General features: G+C 51.1%; 1 protein-coding gene across 1 annotated transcript in view; it reads right to left on the bottom strand.

Annotated features, from left to right (window-relative positions):
* Positions 1 to 10,820, bottom strand: part of Rnf144a (ring finger protein 144A) — a 104,149-nt gene extending 93,329 nt beyond the window's left edge. Inside the window, exon 1 of the mRNA XM_040730785.1 lies at positions 10,720 to 10,820. The gene's annotated coding sequence lies outside the window, so the exon portion shown is untranslated. The remainder of the gene's footprint in view (positions 1 to 10,719) is intronic.
* Between the last annotated feature and the right edge of the window lie 6,097 nt (positions 10,821 to 16,917).

Genomic DNA, 16,917 nt, shown 5'->3' with positions numbered 1-16,917 from the left:
GAACTTGATGCTGAATTGAATCCATTTAGTAGATGGATCCTGGTGTTAGGGGCTGCACGTGTGCACAAATGGGCCAAGCTGGATGGGAATCCACTGGTCAAACAGACTCAATACCCCTTTATCAGTGAAAACACAGCCCCAGGACCATTCCTGGGAAAGCGACTTCTCCAGAGGGACGGCGTGGTGAGAAGGTCATTAGCTTTGAGAGGTTGCTTATCTCAGACCTTCCACAGTAGTTTCACAGTCCAGGGAAAAAGAAGCCCAACTGCACCCAGGAATTTGTATTTTCTGTTAGGAGGAAGAGGGAGAAAACGAAGAAGAGGAAGTAGGGAGAAGATGGAGGAAGAGTGGACTATTGCCCCACTGATGTTAGGTACTGCATACTTTTCTGTGTGTGTGGTGTGTATCGACATATATGTAAGTTTGCATAATGTCTGTGCACACTATGTAAGTGCATGTGGGTGCATGTGTATATGAAGGCATGTCACATGTATGACAGTACACGATATTTGATGTCACTCTTCCACTTAACTCTTCGAGGCAGGGTCTCTCAATCAGACTCAGTCTAGCTTGCCAGCTCTGGGAAGCCTGTGTTTGCCTTTTCAAGGCTGGAATTATAGACAGACCACCACACCCACCTGGCGTTTAAACCGGGCCTAGAGATTCCAACTCCGGTGCTCCTGCCTGTGTGGCAAGAGCTTTAACCACTGAGCCATCTCCCCAGTCCAATTAGTAATGTGTTTTATTTAACCCAGTGCAGCCAAAATATAGTCATCTCAACGTGTGATTCATAGAAAAATTCCTACGGGCGCCCCACATTGTGTTTTCACACTGCTCACCCAAGTTTCACACAGCTCAACTAGGACGAGCCAGGGTCCGCGAGCTGCCAACGCAACACACAGGCTCCAGGTTCGCCCCATCTTCTCCATCTGCCTCTGTTTATGGCTGTGAGCCACACAAGGGAGGTCCTGCCACCTAGAGACACAGCCCCTATCTGCCAGACGGGCGGACGGCGCTCACGGCCTACATCTGTCATTAATGGGCCCAGTTGAGCCGCTGCTCCTAGCTGGAGCTGGGCCTGCCGCCTGAATCCAGGACACAGAGAAAACAAGGTCACTGTCAAGGAAGCAGAGCTGAGAGCCGAAGAGGAACGAAGCCAGGGAGTATTAAAGCATTAAGAGATAAGAGCCACTCGCTGCGGCCAATTGGCCTGCAGGAGTTGCAGAACTGGCTCAGAGGCAAGAGAAGTCAGGTCCTTCCGGATACGTTCCTAGCAGACTCGGGGTACTACAGGGCCTGACTGAGGGTGGGACAGGTCTTTACTCAGCCTGGGGAAATCCAACAACCTGCAGGGTCAGCCACCCCCACAGCCATCAGCGAGGGACAGGCTGTGGCACTGGAGCAAAGGGCTTCTGTGGGTTCCCGCTGAACAGATTTCTAGAGGGGACAGGGAATGCAGGAAATGCCAATAATGTAGGAATGCATTCGTGCTCTGCAGACCACAGAATATAATACCCTACCCGTTACAGAAAGCTCTCACCAATCCCTCATCCCCACTTCTCTCTAAGTCCCTACCCTCCATACAGAGTCCTCAATTAGGCTTTAAATCCCCAGAACCAGGTACTGTCTGACACGTGAATGAATAAGAGCTAACAACATAAACTAATACAATAAAGAGCTGAGACTGCACTGGGATTTGAATGACTTTGGTGAGAAAAGATGCAGAATCAACTAAACTACTGGAGAGAGTCTCATGCAGCTGACAGACACACTACAACCACACTGGGCCTATGGAAAAAGACACGGGGGCCACCAACACATCAAGAGCACGAAAGTGGTACACACAACCACCTGGTGCTTGCCCCGTATGGATTCCTGCTGTTCTTGGAATAACAGGGAAAGCTGTTTCTTGACGCCCAGCATGGCTAAGCTCAGTCCTTGGCTGTTACCATGAACTCTGTCTCACCCTGGCCTCTGGAGCTCCTCCACGCTTGCAGACTCTCCCTTCTCTGTATCTCTCACTCCTGTGCTTCCACAGCCTAGCTCCGGTCCGACAACAGACCACAGTCAACTGCAGTGGATTCAAAATACTTTCCCCAGTGGAAAGGGGCAGATGCCATGGGCACACACACAACTACTGGAAATACAGACACAAGCCCAGGGCTAAGGCAAGGCCATCTATGACCAGTGTGCAAGCAAAAGTCAGTGCCTTGAAGACTAAGGATGGGGATACAAAGAGTGAAGCCTGGTTCTTAGGGACATGAGAGCAGCAACATCAGCTTCCAATCATTGACCCCCCCAATACCTTGGGATGAGTGAAGAGACACCTGTGGGTTCAAGTTCTTCTTAACAGTTATGATGTTGCTACCAAAATATACAGTGACATATATGAATACATACAAACACTAAAAGTTACTTAAGGGTGTGTGCATGTTCAAGTGTGCTAGTGTGTGTGTGTGCATATGTGCACATGCATGTATACATACTATCCTCTCTGTGGCAGTGACAAGACACCATGACCTAAAGCAGCAGATAGGAGGAAAGGGTTTATCTCGCCTTACAATCCAGGTACAGTTCACTGCTGCAGAGAAGACACAGGGCAGGAGCTTGGGACAGCTGGTCACACCATATCCAGTCAAGAGCACAGAGGAACAGTCACCTTGGCGCCTGCTCGCTAGCCCCTCAGCTGACCTCCTTCCCTCTTAACCAGTTCAGAATCCAGCTCATAAATAGTTCTGCCCACATCTGGGGTGGACCTTCCCATCTCAATTAACAACCCCCACAGACATGCTCAAAGGCCAGCCTAATCTAGGTAATTTCTCCACTGAGACTTGCCCAAGGGATTTCTTCTAGGTTGTATCAAGATGACAGTTACAACTAGCCAGAACACATACCACACACCACACACATACTACACACAAGTACACATATCCATCAACCACACACACATACATGTATATACATACACATTAACACATACTATATACATGCACACATATCCATCAACACACATCCATCAGCATGTAACACCCACACATCCATCAAAACATACCACACATGTGCCATATACACATGCATACATACCTATCCATCAACACATACATACCACACACACATGCACACACATACACACACATCTCCATCAACATGCGCGCACACACACACACACACACACACACACACACACACACACACACACACATACAGGGCACTAGTGAATATGCCCTTGTTAGTCTTTGTAGGTTAAGACGCCATCAAATAGGGTGGCCTTCATCCAGTGTGGCTAGTCCTTGTGGGGACAGTTAGATAATACAGAGGCGGAGAAAAAGATGATCACGGGACCAAAGTGACACCTTGACCTGGATTCCAACCTATTACCTGTGGTGGGCCCTGGTCTCACTCTGTGTAAACTGTGTAAACAGCTCTCATCCTAGGATAATGGAGAATTCCTCTCTCCTCTCTAAGCACTAACAAGCTGAGCTTCAGGACAGGGAACCTGGGAGAGCCCAGAGCAAGGGACAGAAGTTGTGGAGACATGCCAAAAAGGCAGGTTCTTAGGCCTCAAGCATCTGGGCCCTTCACCTACCAGACTGTCTATAGCAGTTATGCCTCTAAGCAGAAAAGAAGAAAGTAGGGTTTCCATGCACACCCAGTCGGCTCTAAGTCCCACCTGGGGACTTCGAGTGTCTAACCACGACCATGGCCATGTGGTCATGAAGAAACAGACACTTTTCAGCCAACAAATTCCCCAACCTGGGCTTGCAAACCCCACAGTCATCTGGAAGCCCTTGCTTTGCTGAGTGTTGGTGTGTGACACACCCCCGGGGTTCAGGCTACCAAGAGCCCTGGGGGATGGTCAGGAAAAGTTAATCTGTGTTTCTCATCATCTTGAACACTTCCAGTGTACAGTTCCTGGACACACCTGCCCACACTTGCATACTTGTGAGTGACAAGTGCATGGTTGGAATCCTCAGAGGCCACATGCACTTCTTCCTAAGGCAGAGAGTATCTGCAGCAGCGGCTCTCTCCCCCTCTGGAAGGAAGAACGAAAGTCTTTGTCCTGCGCTGGCTGGCAAGCACGCCTGCGAACAGTTCTGCCCACTGCTTTGGGGAGACGACGCGGGTCTTCTGGTCAGAAGGGCTTTTTAGGGAAGCAGGGTGAGCAACTCCCCCACCCTGCTGCTCATGGGGTTCACACGCCAGTGCATTTCTTCAGCACCTTCGCATGCAAGCCTGCTGCCCCTGCGTCAGTCCCCCTGCGCCAGGGAGCAGCTGTGTTCACACCGCCATCACACCCAGCGCAGGGCCACTGAGCGCCACCCCTCATACAAGCCGGCTGATGACAGCCTCGTTCTAGGTCCTAATCTACAGCATCAATCTCATTCTACGGGGTCTTGCCGGCATACTGCAGATGCCTGGGGGGGGGCCACACTTCCTGCCTCATCTGCACCACAGGCAACCAGATCCACCATTAGTCTATAAGACCCTTGGCACTGCTGGAACGAAGTTGTCTACACACTCAGCACAACTAGTCCAGTACCCCAAGGCTTCCACCGCTGCGCAGCCTGGGAGAACTCTACCCCTCTCACTCCAGGGCCAGTGCCCCAACTTGACTGGTCCTGCTGTGACCCAACCTTCCAAACAAAAGGCCGGTAGCGTGGGGTGTGTTGTGGTCACAGTTAAGCTATCCTTGTTTTCACTTACGATCTGCCCACGGAGACCCCAGACAGCTAGGTGCTCGGGGATACTGTCAATCATTTCATAGCAATTCATTCAGGGAGAGCAGGAAGAGTGCAATGTACTGTGGGAGGCGGGAAGTTCCCAAATGAGTAAGTTCCTGCCTTTGTAGAGCTGATGGTTAGGAGAGGAAATAAGTTACACAGATCACTAAAATAGATTAGATAAATGCAACTGTGGTTTCTGAGGGACAGTTGTTATCAAGTACCCAATGGTACCTTTACAGGAGGAAGGAGGGCGGGGACTGAGCCTCCTCCGGCAAAGCAAGCCTAGGAGAACCTAAGCCTAGGGGAACCAGAGCCTAGAGCGCCCTGGGCCTACACCTGAGCCTTAGCTCTGCAATCCCGCCTCTTTCTTCTCCATTTCTTCTCCGCAAAATGCCAGTGTTGGGAAGAGGGAAGACACATGAGGGAGTCTCCAGATAAAGAGAAAGGTGGCATCTGAGGGCAGACCATCTGAAGTCTTGTCTTGAGAAAGATGGCACCAAAAAGGTCCAAGTTGGCAGCTACTGCGAGGTCAGCCCTGCGATTACAGGCTGTTCAACCCAGGAGTCCAGGGGTTCTGCACAGGCCATGGGGTTGCTGCAGGAAGTAACCAGGACTGGACAGAAAGCTGAGGGACAGCGGGGACCCACACAAAGCCCAGTGTGGATCCCCTGCTCATGAAAGCCCGGTGATAGCTGTGGCAATGCTGGCTTTGCATGCTCCTGTTCGAGTGGAAACAACTCAGGGCGGATGATGCCAAGCTCTGAGTGTTTCTGGGAAGGGAAACTCCTCCCACAGTCATGTGAGGACTCGGGGACAGTGGCAGTCCCTGGCAGCAGGCTGGCTCCCTTCAGGGAATGATGGCAGACAGATTCGCCAGGGAGGGTGTAACGGGGCCCAGGGAATGATATAGAAATTCAATGGTTGATGCCAGAAAGGAAATCACTTTTACAAGAAGGTGCAGGGAGACCATCCTGAGGGGCGGGGGAGGGGGAGGGGGAGGTAAACAGAACTTGTCAGCCTCCCAGGCCACTGGCCAGGTGACAATCTGAGATGGGGCTGTCTGGCCAGTTCGTAGGTGGCCAGGGGACATCCTAGTTCTATGTATCTGTCACACAGTTCCTTCCTCAAGGCCCACTCCCACCCCCAAACCGCCCTGATCCAGAGACGGTGTGAAGAGCTTCTTTGAAAGTCTACCCCATCCACTCCTCCCGTGGGGAGTCAACAAAGCCCAGAAACACAATGCTGTAGGAAATGCTTGCATCCCTCAGTCAGATTTCAACAGCCCAGCTGAGCTGGCCAACCCATTCCCACCAGACTCTGAGACCGTTCCTAGTTGCCATCCTGTGGCGGTTGGAATGAGAACGTCCTCCACAGGCTCAGGCGTCTGGGCAGTTGCTCCTCAGTCCCTGGAGCTGTCTGGAGCCATTTAGGAGGAAGTATGTCATCATCCATAGAAGGGGCTTTGGTGGCTTAAAGCCTCACGACACTTTCTTTTCTGCTCACCATTGAGGATGTGAGCTTCCTCCTCTGGCCATCACGCCTGCCGCTTGCCGCCAGGCACCATGGACTCTCATCCCACACAACTAAGACACCCACCACTGGTGGAAAGTCGGGAGGCCCAAGACGACACCACAGCCCATGCTGCCATAGCCTCCCACATTAGGCCTGCGGGGAAGCTCTCAACACCCACAGGAGCTGCTGCAGCCCGTGGAAGCCTTCTCAGGCCACTCACGTCTCTGTGACAACCACACCATTGTGCTACTCGCACTAACCTGCTCTGAACTCGGACCTCTACCATAAGGCAGCTGGGCAGGAGTAAATGGAAGAATCCTAAAGGAGACAGGTCCCCCCCATACAAATGGCAACAAAAGACACTGAGGGACCTTCCAGAAAATACCAGAAGTGAATGCACAGTGAGACAAGTGAGAAGCCTGGTTGGGAGAGCTGTCACTGTCGCATCCCCCAACATGCTGATGCCACCGGATGATCACAGCAACTCTGAGTTTCTTCTTGGCCCCTACCCATCTCAAGGCGGTTCTTGCTATTTCAGGTCCTGATTTTGACATTGGCCCTCTAATCTCCCCAGCTAACCGCCTGCTGGTCCCTGCAAGCAGGCTCCAAACTGTGGCTGAGCAGTCGCCTCCCATGGGGCCCACTGCACTCTGCCCATCTCCCACACTGTAGACCCCACCTCAAAGTCAACCTGCTGTCATTGCTTCCAGCTCTCTACACTGTAGATCAAGGCCACACCCTCTCCGCTTTCTGTAGATCCCTCTGAGGTCAAAGCCCGACTTCCGCATGTATCCCATGAGACCCTGGACTATGCCTGCCCTCATCAGGTGGAAGTAGACCATGAACCTGTCCTGTGGCTGTGAGAGCTTAATGCCTGCACATGACCAAGGCTTAATGAGCATTACTCCTGTCTCCTCTCCTGCCAGCATCAGACATAGAGTGCACAATCAAGCATGTGACTTTGTGTCAGCAGGGAGCTGACTCTTCCCCAGAATGCTGCATCCAGTGTGCAAACTCACTCTAGTCTAGGGCAGTGGTTCTCAACCTTCTTCGAGTTGCGACCCTTTAATACAGCTCCTCATGCTGGGCTGACCCGCAACCATAAAGCTACTTTATCACCACTTCATAAATATAATTTTGCTACTGCTACGAATCATAATGTAAATATCGGATGATTCACAGAGGTGATGCAGAACAGTCATTCCACCCCCAGGGGGGTCGTGACCCACAGGTTGAGAACTACTGCTCTGGGGGGGGGCAAACATTCCCCAGTGCTGCTGAATAGCTAGGAGGTCCTTTTAGCTTCACTGGCTTACTTCTCACCAGGAAGCCTTGGAGAAGAGCCACCCTTCAGAGAGTGAAAATAGACCTTTTCCTTGTCTACACAAATGGTTGCATCTGTAGGTCATTCTTTAGCATCGATTCTTCCAGAAAATACTACCGGAGAATCGCAACTTTGCTACTGGACCTAGGAGAACACTTGGGCCAACATTTTAGGGCTATCCTGCAGAAACTGGGGCAAACCAGGCAAGCAGACACTTGCCAAGGACAGCTGAGTGGGAACACTGTGGGGAACAAATGCCCTCCAGACATGTGAACAGTGGCTTCAATTAATGTCTCCAGCTAATTAAGAAAAAGTAGCCATGTGTATCTTCAATTGGAAAGCAAAAGAAGGAAGCTAGCCTCAAATAAATTCTGTAGCCTAGAAGGAAGGAAGGGCACCTTCCACAAAGACCCAGCAGAAATGTGACAGTCTACCTTCACTCCACACAGCCTCTAAATCAGTCTCAATTTGGAAACATCCCAGAGGGCTAGAGGTACTGCTGGGTCAGAGGAGCATCCTCCCAAATAGCTGAAGATCGTGACTCCCAGGAGAGCAAACACATCCCTGTCCTACTCCAGTAAGAGAAAAAAAAAACATAGACACTCAGAAGAGCTAATTCCAAACCTGATCCACCACAGTCCCACGTAGCCAGGGCACCTGTCTGCTCCTCTCCAGCCACGGTGCCCTCATGGTCATACAGGAGGACCGAGGACCCATCTCTAACTGTAACTCGACAGGTTTCTGCCAGTTCTCTCTGCCACCATTGAAAGTGGCCTTCAAGAGGAGATATTTGAACAAAAGGAGGTAGTAAGGCCAAGTGAGGAACCACAGTGGAAAAAACAGCCTTCTCAGTCAGGCAACGTGGCTCCTGGCGTAGGGCCCTACCGCGGGGAGCGAACGGTACATTAGCCCTGAACATGGCAGCTTCTGCAACACAGTGCGTGATTTCTTTTCCAAGTCCCAAGCCACAATAAGGCCCCAGGAGAAGCCACGTCATCTAGGAACAGACTGCAAACTTGCACACGGAGTTTTGAAAGATGCTCCTAGAACACACGTGCACATGACCTTCCAGGGCTCTCACTGGTTTGTGGTCTGTGGACTCCGGCTTCATCCCTCTGAGTTTATCCTTCTGCAGTTCCCCTCCATGGGGGTGGGGACTATCGACATGAGGACATCTTTAGAAACATGAACTCCCGGGGCGGTCTGAGTATTTGCCTAGCATTCACATTCACAAGACCTTGGTTTCGAACCTCAATACTATGTAAACTGAGTATAGTGGCCTGTTCCATTAACTCCCTGTACTCCAGTGGTGCAAACTGGAGAAGTTCAGGCCCCTTCAGCTACTTGGGGCCAGCCTGAGCTAGAGAGCTGACGAAAACTCACTAGTAAAAACTAAAAAGAAGTGTTCACATGGAAACGCTTATTCCACTATTTAAATAGTGTTGGGTCTGAAAAATGTCCCTTCTATTCTGAGTTACATGCGCCCATTTTCCCAGGAGATTTCAGGGAAATAGGGGTGTAAGGGACACAAGGGACTCCAGCCCAGGTCTCTTTTTTTTTTAAGTTCTTATCCATTTTACATACCAACCAGAGTTCTCTCCCCTCCTCCCGCACCCCCACCCCACCCCATCCACACCTCCCATGGGGAGTCAACAAAGCCTAGCTTATCAAATCAAGGCAGGACCAAGCCCCTCCCCCCCAGCATCAGAGTTGAGCAAGGCATTCCACCAGGGGAATGGGCTCCATAAAGCCAGCTCATGCACCTGGGATAGATCCTGGCCACACACAGGTCCTCCCTCTTCAACGCAGCTATAACCACTCTGAAGCAAAGTGGGCACTGTCTGTTGTTCCCTCGCAAGACCACCCAGGGCTCCCATTCCACAAAGGCAAGTCCAGAGTCTTAGCCTGAATTCAAAACCCCCTGTAGACATACTTCCAGAGCAGTCCTTCAAATGTCATGGAAGCAAAACTGTGGAAGAAACTAGAAAAAGTACTCCGGACCTCTGGTATCACTGTCGAAGGCATACTGAGCAAGTCTTGGGGCTCCTGGGGAACCAAGGGGGTAGCCGGGTAGAAAAGGCCCTTCACACTGTGCCTTCCTTTGCTGGGGCCTTTCCTACCACTCTGGCTGTATCCCCCGTGTGGGACTCCATGCCCCTGTTTTAGAAAGGCCCTTGTCTCTGCCCTCTCATCTCGGGGCACCGTGACCACCTTGCCTTCCCTCCGGAGTTGTATTTACACACATCTCTTAGCGGTCTAAACTCTCACCCTGGCCAGCATCATTAAGAAGGGTCTATTCTGTCTTCCAGACACCACTCCTGGAAGACATTGCCTTCTTAAAACCGTCCTAAGCAAGCCTGAATTGTCCTTCCACCCTAGGTCACAGGAACCCTGGGAAAGGTTTCCAGGGCCTTGTCCTGCTCTCCTTGTTACCTGGCCTTTGACCCCGCATCACCACGCAGGGTGTAGATAGCGGTTCAAAATAAGCATCCTTTTAAATGTTCTCTGAAAAAGAGACCAACGGAGAGCTAGAGTAAACTTTAGGAAAGACCACCCGAGGCCCGCCTAGGGTGAAGACGTCGCCTCTTCCCGCCCTAGGGCCAGGAAGCCTCTCCTTAGCAAGAGCAATTAAATCTCTGAGCTCCACAGATGGTGTAGAAAACCGGGAGCGCTGCGGAGCGCGGGATGTGGGAGACCTCAGGGGGACATCCTAGGCGGGCGGGGCGCAAGGGACACAGCCACTCCTGGGACAGAGGCCAGCAGAGGACGGTGCCCACGGACAGACGCAGCTGAGCACTGCGGGGTACTGGTCACTGCCGCCGGCCGGAACCGACCCGACCTTCCCCACGCCCTCACTCTGCCCACCACCAGGTCACGGCGGGAGTCCACCCAAGGCCTGCAGACGGCAGTCCACCGGGGCTACTCCAACCCAGGGTACCCCGCGCCTGCGGCTGGAGACTGCCCCGCGGCGCACAATCCCCAAGTGCCAGGGGGACTCGGGCGCCACCGGAGGAGACTCCGGGAGCAGAGCCCCCAACGTCGCGGGTCACCGCCTGGCAGCAGGGGCTAGGGGACCGATATCAGTCTCGCACAGCCCCGTCCCGCGCGGCCCGCCCGCTCGGGCGATGCCGACACAAAGGGGACGCGCGCGTCACCCACCTGGTCCCGCGCGGTCTGGGCTCCCGCTCGGCCTCGTTGCGCGCGGCTGCGATGGCCCCGCCCGGTGCCGGCTCGCGGGTGCCGCTGCCCCGTCAGCCTCCCGCGCGCGCTGCCCGCCCCGCAGCGCAGCGCCCTTTATGTCTCCCCGCCCTGCGCCCCGAGAACTGCGCGCGGGGTCGGCGGGGCGCGAGCGCGCACTAAGCGCGGGCGCGGGAGGGAAAGCCAGTTTGCATGCCTGCGCCCCCTGTCGTCCAGAGGTGCCTCAATGTTAGTGCACCAAGACCAGGAGGGCAGCCCCCAAGAGCGATAGCAGATGGTCCAGGTCGGCTCAGTGTGGGGGTGCCCTGGAGGAAAACAAGGATGCTAAGAGGCCGCCTGAAGGTGGACCCCTGTTTCAATAGTATAAAAAAACAAGTACCGGCAGCTAGAAAGAAAGGCGTGAAATAGCCTGATCCTGTTAGCCAGGAGTATTTGGGACCCTGGGATGGAGTCCCGCCATGTACATGAGAGCCTCTGGGCTTGCCAAAACATGCTTGATGATTCTGCCTGTGAGTGCTTTAATATAATGACTGAGCCAGAGGACAAGAATCATCTTTTCACCCTAACACCTAGATGCAACGATGGATGAAGCAGAGTCCTCAACCTGCATGTCCCGAAACTGAAGCTTGGTGCACATATGGGACACAAAGGCCACAACATTTCAGTTCTTTCTCTGCGAACGCCCCCCATGACCTATTGTCTCCACACTCCCTTTGGTAGCTCCTGGAAGTTCATGTCTTAAGTCTATGTCAAACGTGCAAACGTGAACGAAGCCTGTGAGTATGGCTGATTGGTAGCATGCAATGTCCCCACAGGCAAGTGCTTTGAAGACTTGGTTCCCCCAGCTGGTGAGGGTATTTTGAAAGGAATGTTGGGAGGTGAGAGGTGACTACAGAAGGCCCTTGGGGGGAATCCTAAACACACACAAGCACACTCCCTCTGCTAAGATGTTCTGTGAAGCATTTGGGCCCAAGCAGCCACGGACTGCACCATTTGGTCCCACGGAAATGAAAGACCCCATGAGTTAACTTGACTTCTCTGATCGTCCGTGGTCCCCATCATCCCTGTCCCTTGTCTGCCGTCATCGTCACCCACCCCATGTCCCGTGATTTCCCCCTCCCCATCTCACTCTCTCTCCACTGCCTCCCTCCCTGTAATGGGATTTGAAAGCGTGAATAATCTCTCTTCAGCTGGTACGTTCTAGTCTGTGTGTGCATGTTTGTGTTTATGGGCATGCGTGCATGCCTAAGGTCAATGCTGGGGTGCCCACCTCTATTTTCCCTCCCATATATTCTGAACCTCTAAGTAAGCTGCACTGGTTACTCAGCAAGCTCCAGGACCCCCATTACCCAGTTCCAGGATGACAGGCATGCACCCCACCCCATGTTGACATGGATGCTGGATATTAAACTTAGGTCTTCAGGCCTGCATGGCAAGCACTGCCCTGACAGGGCTGTCTCCCCAGCCCCTACACCCACATCCTCACCAGTTACTGTGTTGACTGTCTCTGATCTTCAAACACGTGCACTTGCAGGATGAGGTGTCTCCCACGTGCAAGCCTAGCGTTCTCAGCTCCTCTGAGGTGGAAGGGTCACAAATTCAAGGCCAGCCTGGACTAGACAGCGAGACCCTGTGTCCAACTAAACAAAACAAGGGCGCGCGCCGGCCTCCTAGCGCCTCGGCTTGCCTCAGACTCTGTATAAATGCCACCGTGTGAGAAAGCTCGCAGTATGAAGAGCCTGAACAATGGCACTTTGTTGCTTCGGCCTCTCACTGGAAGAAAGACGTAGTTTTGCCTGAAGGCCTGAGCGTTGAGGGAAATGTGTTCACACCTCCCCAGGCCTGGTTGGGGATGGAAGTTATGAATGAAGGATTGGGAGGTTTTGCTGGGGAGGCTGTAAGCTCACAACAAGTAGAAGCAGGTGTATTGAGATATTCTGCGCCATCTGTGACACGAGGGACTAGAAACACACTGCCTATGAATGTCTGGGGGTGCATGGAAAACCCAGCCTCATCAAACTGCAGAAATGGCACCTGCCAGCGCTTACGTGGTAATTGTACATCTTCACTCCCCTGACTCCCACGATGCGTTGGCTAATGAGACTATCGCTGGGGAGATGGACTGAGGCTTTTCCACATGGGCAATGAAAGCAGGGTTTGCAGCAGACTGTGTAGTGCATTTCCAGGCTCATTGAATCCATTACTCTCCACATTTCCAGATGGCCAAATATGTATTTATTTATTTATTTATTTTTGTTTTTTGGTTTTTGGTTTTTTGTTTTTTTTTTTTTTTTTTTGGTTTTTACGAGACAGGGTTTCTCTGTATTGTTTTGGAGGCTGTCGGTCCAGCCCGGCCTCGAACTCACAGAGATCCGCCTGCCTCTGCCTCCCGAGTGCTGGGATTAAAGGTGTGCGCCACCACTGCCTGGCCTATTTATTTCGTTTTTATGTGGATTACGGCACTTGCTGTTTCCTGTGTTGGGCATGTGCTCTAGGGCTCAGATCAACAGTCTACAGAATCTTTCCCACACAGAGTTAGAACATAATAAGTGCTCACTAATGAAGGAAGCTGGCTCCTCTGAGTTCTCAGGAGCTAATACCATTCCCTCCAGAAAGCTGCCTGGATCTAACCCTCACAATGGCTCTTCAGTCCAGCCCTTTGCCAGGGAAAGACTGGCCATCTCCTCCCAAGGTGGCCACTTGGAACCTGTTTAAAAGACCTTACTGTTAGGATCTGTGCCAGGGCTATGCCATGCACTGTCTCTCACTGGGTAGGTAGGTACCTTTAGATCACTCAGGTGGGCAGTGGATGCCCAGGAGAAAGTGAACCAGACACTGGTGCCTATGTAAATGGTCTAGAGGCTGAAGTCATGGAAACCCATTGTGAAGCTTTCTCCCACATACAATTGAAGGAAGTTTAAAGTTGTGACTTCCAGTTAAAAGGAAAATAAAAAAGAACAAAATAGACAATGCAAGCTGTTTAAACTTCTGATTGCACATTCTAAGTATAGGACTCACATTCTTTCGATTCCTTTTCTTTTTCTTCTGAGACAGTCTAACCCTGTAGCCAGGCTGCTCTGGAACTCACAAACTAGCCCAGGCTTCCCTCAAACTTAGGACCCCCCTGCCTCATCTTTGTTACTTTTATGTGAATCTGATTCTCTCTGTTTCTAAAGAGAAGTGAAAGTTGAGTGTCTTTTCTCCTTGGGAAAACCCGGGATCCAGAGGGACTCGGTGTTTCTGGAGACGTGGGGTGTGACCTCACACCCTTGCCCCATCTGCGCCTGCTAATCTCACTCTGAAAGGCGCTCAGAAGCCAGGCACAGTGCGCACTGTTTCAGGTGCAGCAAACAGCATACCCCGGGACAAAGCTCAGGAGGGAAGGAGGTTCCTGCTACTCTCAGGGGTTCCCAGCCACGCCCACGCCTACCTCAGAGCCTTCCTCTTTCTCAGCTTTGACATCTCAGGAAAATCTGTCTGTGGTGCCATATGTGCACGAGACAGAGGCACTGTCCTCCAAATGGAGGGCATTCATGAAGGCATGGGTAAAGCGGCCATGTCTCTGTGGCAGGCCTTGAGCCACACAGCCGCGGGCTGACCTGTGCCCTCCCTCTGTGAACCTTGCAGAAATCTCTGTAAAGTCCAGCTATGCGTATCTCGAAGTCTGAGCATTTGGCAAAGAGGGTGACTGCCAGTGGCGTTGGTTAAGGTACAGTCAGAGCAGAGTAGGCTGGGTCCCCTGTCCATTATGACTGCTGCCCTTGGGAAATGGGGAAATCAGAATACGGTTCCCACTTTCTCAGGGCTAGCTAGCACATTGCGCCGAGGGTGGGAGGTCCTTCTGTAAACCAGGATGCATCAAGGATGAGGTGAGTAAACTATCAGAGGACAGGGAGAGCCTGGAGCAGGTGCTTGCAGCTCAGACATCCAGCCCCTATAATAATAAACCGTGTGTCAGCTTGCCTGGGCTATTGGATGTCCACAGAGCTGTGTCTCTGAGAGTGCTTCGAGAAACTGGCTCTGGAACCAGCGGCTTAGGTGAAGAGAGTACACCCGTCCTGGGAACATGGTCCAACTCTCTGAAAGCTGAAAGAGAACAGAAGACAAGCACCGGGCCGTCTGCTCTCCGCTGGCATGGACTTCGGTCTTCTCCTGCACTCCTATAAAGAAAATCCTGGCTTTTGAACTTCAGAGTCCAGGAATCACTCTGACCTATCTCCCAATATCCATACAGCTCCATTCTGATTCGCCCACCCGTAAGCTCAGACTGAATGTCACCAGCAGCTTTAAGGCATCTTGCTTGCCCAAAGAGGATCTTAGGATCCATGCTTTCCTTGTCACAAGAACCAGCTCTAATGTTCACACTAGATCTTGATCTTTTATAAGATATAGATATATAGATACCTACGAACTTTATTCTATAGTATATGTGTATACAATGTACAGAATATTTCTCTAGTGGTTCTGTTTGTATGGAAAACCCAGTCTAACAAACTCACCTCCAAACTGTAAGACGATAATGTTTTTTACTTTTTAGACACCAATTTACCCAGCAAGCCAAGGAAAGCACCTGGAACATGCCCTCATGTAACTAAAATTTAGTGAATAAGTGTGACAACAAAATTAAAAGTGTCTCCCAAAGGCAGGAAAATAAATTACACTCAGTGAAAAGGTTGGGATGTAGAAAACAAAGCCTCTCTACTTCTGGTTTCCTTCCAGAATGGAGGCGTGGTGTATCTTATTCATTGCCATTCTCAGCACTGACAGGGAAAGTTCCAGACATTCAACACATATTTGTCAAAGGAAGTGAGTGGGGGCAGGGTATGTAATTCAGTTGCTAGAGTGCTTGTCTAACATGCATGAATGCCCAGAACTACATAAACCAGAAGTATTGGCACACGCCTGTAATTGCAGCACATGGGCGGTCCGGGCAGAAGGATTAAGACCTCAAGGTCATCCATGGTTAAATAGGGAGTGATAGGCCAGCCTGGACTACATGAGACCCTATTTAGAAAAATATATCAATCCTGCCTTCCATAGGTCTGTGTAAGTCCTAAAACCAAATGCTGTAGAACCTACTTAGAACCAAAATATAAATGAGAGAGATCTCTGCCTAGGCTTTTCATCGCTCATATGAAGCGGCACAAAGTAACTTAGGCGGGTTCTGAGGTCTCTGCCAGCTAGTGGCATCAGTGTGCTGCTACCCAAGGCTCTTGACTGGTTCAGTCATCTTTTCACTCTGTGTTATACTGCTTTTCCATGGTAATCGATAGAATTTGGTTCCTGTGGCTTGACAAATTTAAAGGCTTTCTCAACTCAGAAGGAATAATTAAATTACATTCGATGTAGGTGGACTTAGTTGTGGCAGAGTTTTAACGTCTCACCCTCTGAGTTCTATCTCTCTTGCCCTTAGGGCAAGCAGCTCCTTTCTTGGGTAAACATAGGAGCTGCACTTCTGGATGAGACAAAGAGGAGAGTCTGAAACCATCAACCTCGTCTGACTCCATCATATTGGCCTTTTAGCTGTATGCTGAGTCAAGGGGAACTCCAAAGAAGCCAATGGGTCTCTGGCTACTCCTTGGAAGGACGATTCCCAAGAAGTCTGTGGGTTAAACTAGAAATCCCTGAATCCCAGTCTGGTCTGAACTAGCACATTTGTACATACTTGTGTCTTTAGGAATAAAGAAAGCATAGTGGTGACCAAATCACGTCTGCCCATCTTAAGCCCAAAACAAGAAGCTACAATCTCAAACATTAGAATTTGGAAGGGGTCCAGGCAGAATATAGCCAGGAAGGAACACAGGAAAGGACCCCAGGTCTATGTCCCTGACAACCGAATTCCCCAATGGCATTCTCAGTAGGCACTACCCCATGGTATGTGACCCTCCAGGTTCAAAATAAAGAGAACAGGAAGACATCATATGGTATTCCACCACCCAGGTTTTGGGTGAGTTTTTATAATGCAGCAGATACACTTCATTATATAGAATTGATTTAGGCATCTATACTGCAACAGATGCAGCAGTGTCTTGTGCGCCGGCCACACAAGGAGATTATGGGAGTAGAAAGTCCTCTACTTACTTCCTTTGGATTGCTATGTGTTCAAAGCATTTTGTGGCAGTGGTGTTTGTATTTCATTTAATCTTCTATTCTGCTGTG

This window comes from Mesocricetus auratus, unplaced genomic scaffold, assembly GCF_017639785.1.
Source record: "Mesocricetus auratus isolate SY011 unplaced genomic scaffold, BCM_Maur_2.0 Super-Scaffold_100024, whole genome shotgun sequence".
NCBI classification, from domain to species: Eukaryota; Metazoa; Chordata; class Mammalia; order Rodentia; family Cricetidae; genus Mesocricetus; species Mesocricetus auratus.
Note: the sequence above shows the minus strand (reverse complement) of the source record. Positions and strands in the feature narration are given on the sequence as shown.